This window comes from Peromyscus maniculatus, chromosome 21 (assembly GCF_049852395.1).
Source record: "Peromyscus maniculatus bairdii isolate BWxNUB_F1_BW_parent chromosome 21, HU_Pman_BW_mat_3.1, whole genome shotgun sequence".
Taxonomy (NCBI): domain Eukaryota; kingdom Metazoa; phylum Chordata; class Mammalia; order Rodentia; family Cricetidae; genus Peromyscus; species Peromyscus maniculatus.
Genome location: NC_134872.1, coordinates 67,594,214 through 67,605,947, shown reverse-complemented (window position 1 = coordinate 67,605,947; position 11,734 = coordinate 67,594,214).

Sequence of the window (11,734 nt, the reverse complement as noted above, 5' to 3'; positions counted from 1 at the left end):
TGATCTGGCTGACATTTGTCTTAGTCTGAGCTCCTCAGGAATTCCCTCAATTTATAGATTGAGAGATTATGTGAGATGAAAGTTAAGACACCTCCAACTTCAAACTCCAATGTCACCTGAATAAACAAGAGTGTCACAACATGCTAAATTAAACACATTGTCATATAAATTTCCTGGCATAACCTTTGAGGTAAAGGATCTGTAGTTTACAAATGTCCAAGGCCACAATAGTCCATGGAAGGAGTTCCCATAAAAGTCTTCTCATTTTTCCAGATTTCATTCTTCTTCAAAGCCAAAGGCCCAAATCAATTTTCTGCCATCATATGAGCTGACCAAGAGGAAGCTTTTGTGACAAAAGAGAGAGTAATTTACTGAGGTACTGACTTGAAAAATCCAGCAGTAAGAGTCCCAGAATGGCGAAGTGTGTGCATCATACTCAAGATGCTTCTCTTTTAAAGGAGAGGAGTTGGTCCTAATAATGAATGCATTTCATTCTCTTATGAGTTTTCTCTCCTACACTAGGTTGATGGGCTTTGTTGTAATAGCTGAAACAAATGTACTGGACCCCCAAGCTGTCCCACTCCAGTAGAACGTTTTCATTCTCAATCTCGGATCTGCACTCAGCTACAGCATGAATGATGATCTGGTGAAAAAAACCTACCAATACATAGTCCTCGCAATACGACTAGGAGAACATTTATTATTATCTTAATCACAGGCACACAAGTATTAGGTGATTTTTCTCAAGGTCATCATGATGGACAAGTAAGAATTCAAACCTAAGCCACTCTATTTGGGGTGCTTCCCTCAATGTCACAGCCAAACACTTGACCTAAATCAAATTCCCTTCCCATTACATAATATTCCCTACTGAATTCATAAAACATGCTTTATTTCCTCATTATATGTTCTCTTTCGGTAATATTTTTAAATGCTTTTTACCTGTGTAACATTTAAAACCTCCTCAGTTCCTGTCACTAGAAGCTCTGAAGAGCAGCAACACAGCCTGCTATGGATAGGACAAAACCAAAGATGTAAAAATAAAAGACGATCCACAAAGACTCTTGCAATGCAGTCTAGGCATTAAAATATTTTTATAGAAGTTGAAGTCTTTCATAATATGAAAAATGAAGTGTTCTTGGGTCACCTTGGGTCAGGGACAGAAAACTCTAGTGCCACAGTAACAGACAGAACCAGTGGACCGGGACTGAACAAAGGCAGATGTTCCCTCTAGGAAGGAGCTGACACTGGTTCTCTCTCTGCCCAATGCCTGTCAAAGTATTGACCCAGAACTGTCAATCCTGCACATTGCCAAAGCAACTCCGGAAACAAGGATTCAGTTAGTATTTTTATCTAGTATAGAAAACATTCAGTTTTGTCCTGATTTTTATATATATATATAATTTTTACCTTGCTTGTAGTCACCCCTACTGCCTTCCACATCTCTTCTGCCCCTGTCTTGCTGAAAAACATGGATTTCTTTCCATTAAACTTTCCATAATTTTTAAATGTCAAGAATGAATTTAACATAAAAGATGAGGAATGAAGAAGAAAAGTTTCTCAACTCTCTTACAACTGGAGAATTTATAGCTGATTCTACTAAGCACAACTGGATGGCAGTAGTCCTGTCTCTCCCCCAGCAACAGTACTTGGTGTGACACTGAAGGACAAGTGATGCTCAAAATACCTAGTCATCACACAAGGGATAGCAGTTTAAGAACACATTACAGGGCTGGAGAGTTGGCTTAGCAATTAAGAGAACTCAAGAAACAAGACATCAAAGAAACCAAATAATCCAATTAAAAAAAACAGGGTACAGATCTAAACAGAGAATTCTCAATAGAAGAATCTGAAATGGTAGAGAAATGCTTAAAGAAATGGTCAACATCCTTAGCCATCAGGGAAATGCAAATCAAAATGACTCTGAGTACCATCTTAGACCTGTCAGAATGGCTAAGATAAAAAAAAAATAGTGATAACAGCTTATGTTGGAGAGGATGTGGAGAAATGGGAACACTGCTCCACTGTTGGTGGGAATGCAAACTTGTATACCACTTTTTAAATCAGTATGGTGGTTTCTCAGAAAATTGGGAATCAATCTACCTCAAGACCCAGCTATACCAATCTTGGGCATATAACCAAAGGATGCTCAATCATACCAAAGGACACTTGCTCAACTATGTTCACAGCAGCATTATTCATAATAGCCAGAAACTGGAAACAACCTAGATGTCCTTCAACCAAAGAATGGAAAGGAAAATGTGGTACATCTACAAAATGTAGTATTACTCTGCTGTTAAAAACAATGACATCAGGAAATTAAAAGGCACTGGATATAACTAGAAAAAAAAAGTCATCCTGAGTGAGGTAACCCAGACCCAGAAAGACAAACATAGTATGTACTTACTCATAAGTGGATAGTAGCTGTAAAGTAAAGGATAACCATGCTATAATCCACAGATCAGAGAGGTTAGGTAACAAGGAGGGCCCAAAGAGGGACACGTGGATCTCCCTCGAAAGGGAAAATAGAAGGGATCTCCTGGGTGAACCGGGGGCAGATGGGCATGGGAATCTGAGGAGCCTGGTTTGGAGGTGGATGGAGGGGAGAATACTGAAATGAACGGGGGAGGGGCTTTGGGGGGTCAGGTAGAAAACAGACGCAAAGGAAATTTCTGTGAATCTACATGGATGACCCCAGCTAAGAGTCCTAGCAATAGTGAATTTGTAGTCTTTTTATCTGTTACTGTAATGATAACTACCCTGTTACTGTAATGATAACTACCCCAACTGCCATCAAAGAGCCTTCTTCATCCAGTAACTAAAAGAAATCCACACAGAGACCCACAGCTAATTAGGCTGAGCTGGGGGATTTTGCTGAAGAGAGCGAGGAACCAAAGGGATCAAAGACATTACAAGAAAACTCACAAAAATAACTAACTTGGCTCATAGGAACTCACAAAGTCTGAACCAACACACCAGGGAGCCTGCATGGAACCAACCTAAGCCATATATATATATGTATAGTTTGTAGTTTGGTCAATTTGCAGGACTCCTAACAATGGGAACAGGAACTGTCCCTAATGCTTTGGCTGGCTCTTGGGAATCTATTCCCCACACTGGATTGCCTTGCCCAGCCTAAATACAAGAGGAGGAGCTTAGTCTTATGGCAACTTGATACACCATGTTTTGCTGATACCCATGAGAAGCCTGCCCCTTTCTGAACAGAAACAGAAGAGGAATCGATTGGGGGGAGCAAAGGAGAGGTGGAAGAGGGAATGGGAGGAGCAAAGGGAGGGGAAACTGTGGCTTGGAAGTAAAATTAATTAATTTTTTAAAAAAGAAACAGAAAAAATAGAATATTTGCTGTTCTTGCAGAGGATTCCAAGCACCCGCTTCATGTAGCTCACAATCACATGTAGCTCCAGTTCCAGCTAATCTGACACTCACTTCTGGCCTATACAGGCATGAACACACACACACACACACATATATATATATATATATATATATATATATATATGTATGAATACACATGCACATACACCTGAATAAAAATAAAATCTTTAAAAAAGAACATATACCAACTACATGCTAGTTCACTCTTACATGCTTTACATATATTAATTCACTTGCTCTTAAACAACCCCTTGTAGTAAATGCATTACAGCTTAGGAAAATTTTGTCAGAGAAAGGTGAGATTAGCCCCAAATCACTCATCTCATAAATGCTGGAACTAAGATGTGGACCCAACTAGTTGGATGCAAGGTACCAAGTATTTAAGTGACACTGCCAATCTCACTGCCAATGAGAACCACCCATCATCACTGTGGGAGACCAGGGTGCTAAGAAACTGGAACTAGATCTTAGAGGGTCTTCTGCAAAGTTACTCTAGTTAACAAATGATGAGGAGATCCCAAAAGCCCCAGGAGACCAGGAGAACAGCTAAGGAAGGTTTTTAATTTTGTTCTGTTTTCCTAGGAAGGGGGTCATCTCAGTTGTTCTCAGCCCAATCCATTTAGAAATATTTTTCTATTTATCAAGCAATCAATTCTGTAGCTTTCCCTGGTTGTGCCACTGTTTTAGACAATAGTGACTGGTATGCATTAACTGTTGAAGAAGTGGTGGCCATGGTTATCATTACCTAGATACCATGTGTCTCCAAGGCTCTTCCTTAGGAAAGTGCTTCATTCTAGGTTACTTCATGGGCCATGGACCAGCCTCAGGATGACCTTCAGTGTCCTATCTGATCATCTCTAGGTTCTCAACACAATAAGCCAGCAGACCCCCTCAAGGAGATGAGATCATTAAAAGCAATGTTAGGATTCTCGGAGGGATTAAAATGGCCGGGATACACTTGTCTGTACTCTAAGTACTTCTGTCATTAAGTAGATGGGAGCTGAAGACATATCTCAGTAGTAGAACATTTTTCTAGCATGAAAAAGGCCCTAGGTTCAATCTCTATCATCAGAACATGAAATGAGCAAGTATACTATTTTATTATTTCAGTTTTTACTCAACCAGAGAACCTAGACTAAGCTTATACAGAACAGAGGACATTTAAGCTGACGATTAAGTGTGGGAGGAACATCAGATTGCAAGGATATGAACATAAGCACAAGAATGCAATTTTGTGTTGATTAACTGGCACAAATAGATTAACCTAACTCATCTAAATTCAGATAGTCTCAAAATTCCACTACAACAAATTGGTTTGATCTTTGGACATTTCCAGAAGAACAAGCTTTCCCACTTCTGAAGTGTTTCTGCTCTTATCCATCAACAGTCTCCAATAGCCATGAAGAACATTCTGTATCACAAGTCATATGCATAGTTCTTAGTTTACTCATTGCGGTGTCTCTTTTGAACCTTCTTCCTATGGCTTAATATAAGTCTATCATTGTGAATTTTAGCCTGCTGCCTTGATCAAATTAAAGAGCCTTAACCTAAAGAAATTCTGTCAAGCATTAAATTCAAACCCTAATTAAAACCTAAAAATTTTCCTTCCAATATAGTAACCAGTGTTATTTAGATTCTAAATATCACTGGTTTTATTCATCTACTTTTAATTTTCTTTAACGGTTACATTTTTAATGTCAATACTTTAAAAACCGTTGTTTAAGACCACTGTGTAGCTGTCATGGTTTGAGGTAAAATCATCAAAGCATTTACCGAGCACTCTAATTATACCAGTGATGGGCTCATGAAAGAAAGGTGAGCTAAAATAAAAAAAAAAAAATGACTGTCACCAAGTTTTAATCTCTGCTACAAATGCTGGACTCAAGAATCAATAGTCATCAAAGTTATAAGAATATGTCAAATAGAAAAGAAAGAGCATATGCATCTAGTCACTTTAAAATGTGTTAGTCAAGGAAAGGGAAAGGAAAATATTGAAAATAGTGACTGAAGGCATATTGGCAGAAATGCACCATACACTTACATCAGATGATCTAAACATGTGTTATTGGCCCAAGATTCCTTCTCTAATGACTTGGTCTAATAACCTCCCCTTGTACAGTGAGTGAGTCCATCAACACTTAAAGTCTACCATTGGAACCCTGAGAGCAAAACACAGTTACTGTGTCATGGAGATACAGTGAATTCACCATTTAAAAACAAATGTTTCTGTTGAACTTGGTGGTGTGTGCCTTTCATACCAGTTCTGGGGAGGCAGAGGTTGGTGGATCTGTGTGAATTAGAAGTCAGCCTGGACTACAAAGTGAGTTCCAGGTGATCCATGACTGCTTATCGAGACTCATCTATAATAATAATAATAATAATAATAATAATAACATAGCAAAATTAGTAAAGAAAAAGTGTTCCTGCTAATCAGCCTTTGTCACCTGAATCCTCGCAGTCTTTCCTCACTGCCCCTGCAACCAACATTGCCCCTCTCCTATGACTGTTACTACAGCACTTCCATAAATCACAATGTTAATCATGCTAATTGCTTTGCTGAGGATTCATCCACAATTCGCCATCACTTTTAGAAAAAAAAAAATCAGTTCACTGTTCTCTGGGGCCCGGGATAATCCAGCTTCGTCAGTTTTTCCAGCTTCTACATCTGGTCCTTTCTTATGCAAACCTCGTCTCCATCCATTCCATTTTCCAGTTTTATCATTTTTTGTGTCCATATTTCGTTCTTTCCTAGGACCCTATTGATTAGCTAGCTAGCTAGCCCCAGTGAGAAATGTGAACCATTCTGGGCACATCTAAACACTAATACTGTAGGTGGTGTGCTATGGCTCCTCTGTGAGGTAGCTAGTTAGGACTGCTCGGCTTGAAATACAACCTTACTTTCTGTGTATTTCCCTTTCCCAGATACCAGCCCCAATCTTCATCCTGCCGGTTCTGAATCCCCAAGTGTCTCACTTTTGCTGATATCCCTTCTCCCCAGGCACCTGCTGTCAGACTGCATGGCTAAGCCTGTCTGCTTTCTTGACCTCTAACTCAGAAAACCTCACCATTTTTCCTCCTTCCTCCCAACTCTCACTCCGGGCAGATCTCCAGCCTGACTGCTTGTTGTTCTTTTTGTCATTGTTGTTGTTTCCACTCAAACTCCAATAAACTTGTACCCAAGTCTCCTTGTAAGTCTACTTTTAAATTAAAATAATTAAATTATTAAAAGTAAAGTGCCTATAAGACTAAGAGCCTACAGACAGGCCCTGTGCTCCCTGGTGACAACTCTGCTCAAGGGTGATTAATGTGTCTGTTTGGAAGGAAGGAGTTACAAAGAATGATTTATATATTTTCTTATGAATCTTTATTTAAAATAACAATTAAAATTGCATGTCGTCACTATCTACAACATAATCCTTTGATACATGTGTGCATTGGGAAAATGGCTGAATCAAGCCATTTAACACATGCATTACACCAGATACAGTTTGTTTTTAGACCACTTAAAAATCTACTCTGATAGCAGTCTTCGAACATACAATTATTTTTATTAACTATAGCCATCATAGTATACAATAGGCCTCTTGAACTTATTCCTCTGTCCAGCTGAGTGGTTGTGTCTTCTGACAGAAGTTTCTGAGTTCTTCACATCCCAGACTCCAGTATATACCATTTCAATCTCCATTAGTATAAATTCAAAAATTTAACCTCACATATAAATGCCATTTGTCTTTTTGTACTTGGCTTCTTACAATAATATCCTCCAGGTTTATATGTGTTGTAATAAGTGACATGATTTCCTTTTCTTTATGGCTAAGTAGTATTTTGTGTGTATGTGGATATTATATATATATCATGTATACACATTTCTTTGTACACTTACTCATTGATAATTTTTAGGTTGATTCCACATCTTGGCAATGATTAACAATGCTGCAACATGAGCCATGTGAGCAATAATAATAATACCACTGTGGTGTTTTGAATGAGAATGGCCCTCATAGGCTCATATATATATAAATGTCTGATCCACAGTTCCACAACTGGGAAGGATTAGGAGTTTTGGTCTTTGCTGGAGAAGGTGTGTCACTCAGGTAGACTTTGAGGTTTCAAAAGCACAGACCATTCCCAGTTAGCTAGCTAGCTCTCTCTCTCTCTCTCTCTCTCTCTCTCTCTCTCTCTCTCTCTCTCTCTCTCTCTCTCTCTCTCTCTCTCTCTCTCCCTCTGCCTTGAGTCTATTGATCAGGATGCAGGACCTCAGCTACTGCTCCAACATAGTGCTTGCCTGCCTGCCTGCCTGCTGCCTACTGCCATGCTCCCTAACTTCATGGAGTCATGAGTTCCCAAATTAAACACTTTCTCTTACAAGTTGTCTTTGTCATGTTTTTGTTGTGGCAACAGAAAAGTTATTAAGACAACCACAATCAACACAGAAGGATCTGTGTATCCCTTCTACACAGATGCCATATGTTTGATTGTAAAACTCAGTGATGGGATTACTGTATCATGTGAGTAGTCCTATTTTAGTGGGAGGTTACAATCTATTGTTTGCTTTGTGACCTACTCATAAAACTCACAACTACTAATTTCTTCCTTTCAGTTGATAAACTGTGTGACATCCTTTTGGAATTCTTACCTAGTTATCTTAACTGACTCTCAATATCATTAAAGCAGCTCTCTTCAGTCTACATGATGGTCTACCCAGGCTTATGGCAATGATTAGTTCCACCTAAGTACTGCTATCCTGTGTCAGAAATTATTTAGAGTAGAGGATGGCATGTCCAGTCCAACAGGCTACTGAGTAGACCATTATGTCTCTGAGAATAAAGCAAATAAAATCTCCAACAGAAAATTCTGTACCAGGAAATTGCACCTAAGTAACAACTTCAACAAAGGAAAAGAAAATTTTCTAAAAAAACTGAACACTCCTTGTGATTTCTTATAATATGAAGACACTTGGCAAAGGAAGGAGAGTAATAAAGACAGCAAGAAATTCAACTAATTTCCCGTACTTTTGTTGTTTTTAATTAATGTTTTTATAAGTGCAGTGAAAGTTACCAAAGAAATCAAGGTTTTTGTTTGGGTGGGAGCTCCACCTCAACCTCTGGCACCCTGTCATCCCTATACTCAAAGAGTCTGGAATGTTTGGAAGGAGTCTTGGGGAAGATCTACCTCAACTCCCCTCCCCATCTCTTTCCCTAAACCTGCCCCTTCAAAGCCCGCCAAACACAGCTCCTCCCCAGAGAGGCTCAAGACCACTATATAAGCGGCATCCCAGAAAACAGACACAGAAAACAGTCCTGTGTCCCTGTCTCCTTTCTGTGCCTGGGAATTACCCTGAAGTACTTTACCCATTAAAACCTGGGCTTTCCAATTCAGTCTGATTCAGTGTGCTGCATTGGCAGGGAGGCCTTCAGGAGGCCTAAAACTTATCAGTTTTTATAACTAAAAATAGATACATCTGCATTAATGAAATGGAAGTAAAATAAAGGTCCGGTGGATGATCAGAAAGACAATAGATAAGTTTTCAAGAAATATATTTCAAAAAGTAAGAAACGGGAGCTGGAGAGACTGCTCAGTGGTTAAGAACACTGGCCCCTATTCCAGAGGGCAGGTTTGATTTTCAGCACCTGCATGGTGGCTCACAACCATCTGCAAGTCCCGTTTCAGGGAACCCAGTGACCTCTTCCGGTTTCCTAGGACGCTAGGCACACCATATGGTATACAAACATACATGCAGGCAAAAAGCAAGAAATAATGTATAAAAATTTAAATATATGTGCAGTGTGTAATATATATGCATGATATTAGGCTCTGTGATAGATGTGGAAGAAAGAGCTAAGTCTGTTACGGAACTGTCGGGAAGATCCCAGATAACAAACTCTTGTCATTTAAAACATGAGGCCTAATCAACAGGAACGTTTAAAACGTTACAAGAGAGGGCACTCCAGTGTGTAAAAATAAAAGCATACTATGTACCTAACCGAAGTATTGTCTTTAATGGGTAAAAATAGACGTGTGCATTTATGCAAAGGTATGGGCACACAAAGAAATGAGAATGTGTTTTTGATTCTTTTTTTTTTTTTTTCCTGATCAATGCTGCTGAGAATTTGGCTGGATATGTGGCTTCCTGGCACCACAACGAAGACTAATAACAGTTTTTGTCACTGAAGATCCTGGCAGAATGCGTCGGGGTTGGAGAAGTACCCACCTGAAGGAATTTCCTCACACACACCATCTGCCCTTCCGAACTGACGGAGGCTTTGTTCAGCTGCGTGTTCCGATTTGACTTCACGCTGCTGCTCCTATCACCAAAGCGCCTGGTGTGGAAGCAAAAGCCCTGCCCTGCTCTAAACTTTAACTGGGAGAGAAATGCCATCCTCCATCTCTCGCCCTCTTCTCAGATGCCCTTCTCTCCCTGAGACGATAATCCTGTATCAGAGACGAGGACGGCGGTTTTTCAGTGGAGAGCCAGATAAATGTTCTGCTGTAGGGTGGTGCTTTTATAGTATTTATTAAATGTGATATTCTATTCAGTCACCAAGAATTTTTCAAAGTCAAGCAGAGTGGTGTAGGCCTGTAATTCCAGCACTGGGACACTGAGGTAAGAGGAATAGTGCAAAATATGGGGCCAGCCTTGGCTACATAGTGAAACCCTATCTCAGAGAGAAAAAGAATGGGACAGTTTTCACAAAGCTAGAGATCCCTTTTAAAAACTATGCGCTAAAACTCATATTGCTGGTTTTCTATCTTCCTATGAGTAAACATTCAACCTGTCATCTAGACTGTTCTCATACAGGGCGTAGGTCAGGATACTCTTCGTAGAAGCTGAGACTAGAATCCTGGACTGAAATAGTCAGAGTTAGGGTAGGAAACACAGTGCCTCCTCAGACTCAGCAGCAGGAAGAGAAGCTTTCCTGGTGGAAGTGGATGTAAGAATGGATGTCTCCAGAAGCTAATGCTCTCCACATTGGTCCCAGCCACTTTCTTCTCAGGGTAAACCATGGCGCCTGCTGAGTGAGTCTCTGTCTTGCACAGCTTTGCCAGGTTTCTGTGTAGAGAGTGAGCACATCCCCATCTCACCTCCCAAACACATTGCTCCTAGTCATCATGTGTAGAACATACCCTATTCTTCCACTGACATCATCTCTCCTTTCAATGGATGGGAAGACACAGATGACGTCTGTTCTCTGCACGTCACTATCTCACACACAGTGCACTGAGTGCTATACTCTGCACATAGTAGGTCTGCTTCTCACATTAAATTTTCTTAACTTAGTTTAGAGAAAAGCTTCATTCTTCATACCCATAGCTTATTTCCAAGGCCACATTGTAGTGTTCCAAAAAACATTCTGCTGGAAGCATGGTGCTGGAATTTGGATCCATACACATGAAGCAGTGGTGAGAGATGAAGCAAGTTCACAGCTAGTTACCATACTATGTTTCCAACCCATTGAATTCTACTACTACCTAACATGTAGTATGTTTCACCCAAATCACACACACACACACATACACACACACACACACACACACACACACACACACACACATACACACACACACACACACACACACACACACACACACACACACACTTCTCACTTTTAGTCCCTTGACCCCAAAGCAGTTCTTACAAAGAATAAATATGATTATGACAAAAAAAAAATCAAGGTGTGATGCTTGAGAGACAGCTCAGCGATTAGAGCACCAGCTGCTCTTGCATGGGACTAGGGTTCAATTCCCAGCACCCATGTGGTGGCTCACAACCACCTGTGACTCCAGTTCTAGGGACTCGACACCCCCTTCTGGCCTCTCTAGGTAGTGTATGCACATGGTGCACAGACACACGTGTAGAAGGAGAAAATAAAGTGAAAAGAATCCCATTGTAATAGCAGAACTGGAGAGACTGAGGCAGGGGGATATTGAATTCTGAGCCACTTTAGGCTACAGATTGAGATTCTACATAAAAATTTTTAAAAATCTAAGATCATTGTGGTGGCGCACGCCTTTAGGCCCTGCACTCCAAAGACAGAGGCAGGTGGATCTCGGAGTTCAAGGCCAGCCTGGTCTGCAGAGTGAGTTCCAGGACAACCAGGGCTACACAGAGAAACCCTGTCTCGAAAAACAAAGACAAACCAACAGAAACAAACAAACATCAGAACCAAAAAACTACCATCACCAACAAAGAAAAGACCCCAAAGCCCATTCCAGGGCCTCAGCCCTAGATGTCGTGAAGATTGGCTTCCGGCCTGGCCCTGGGGACTGGCCACACAAAACAGCTCCTCTGCCTCATAAGTGACTCCAACACAGGGGACACCCAGGAATCGGTGACTGC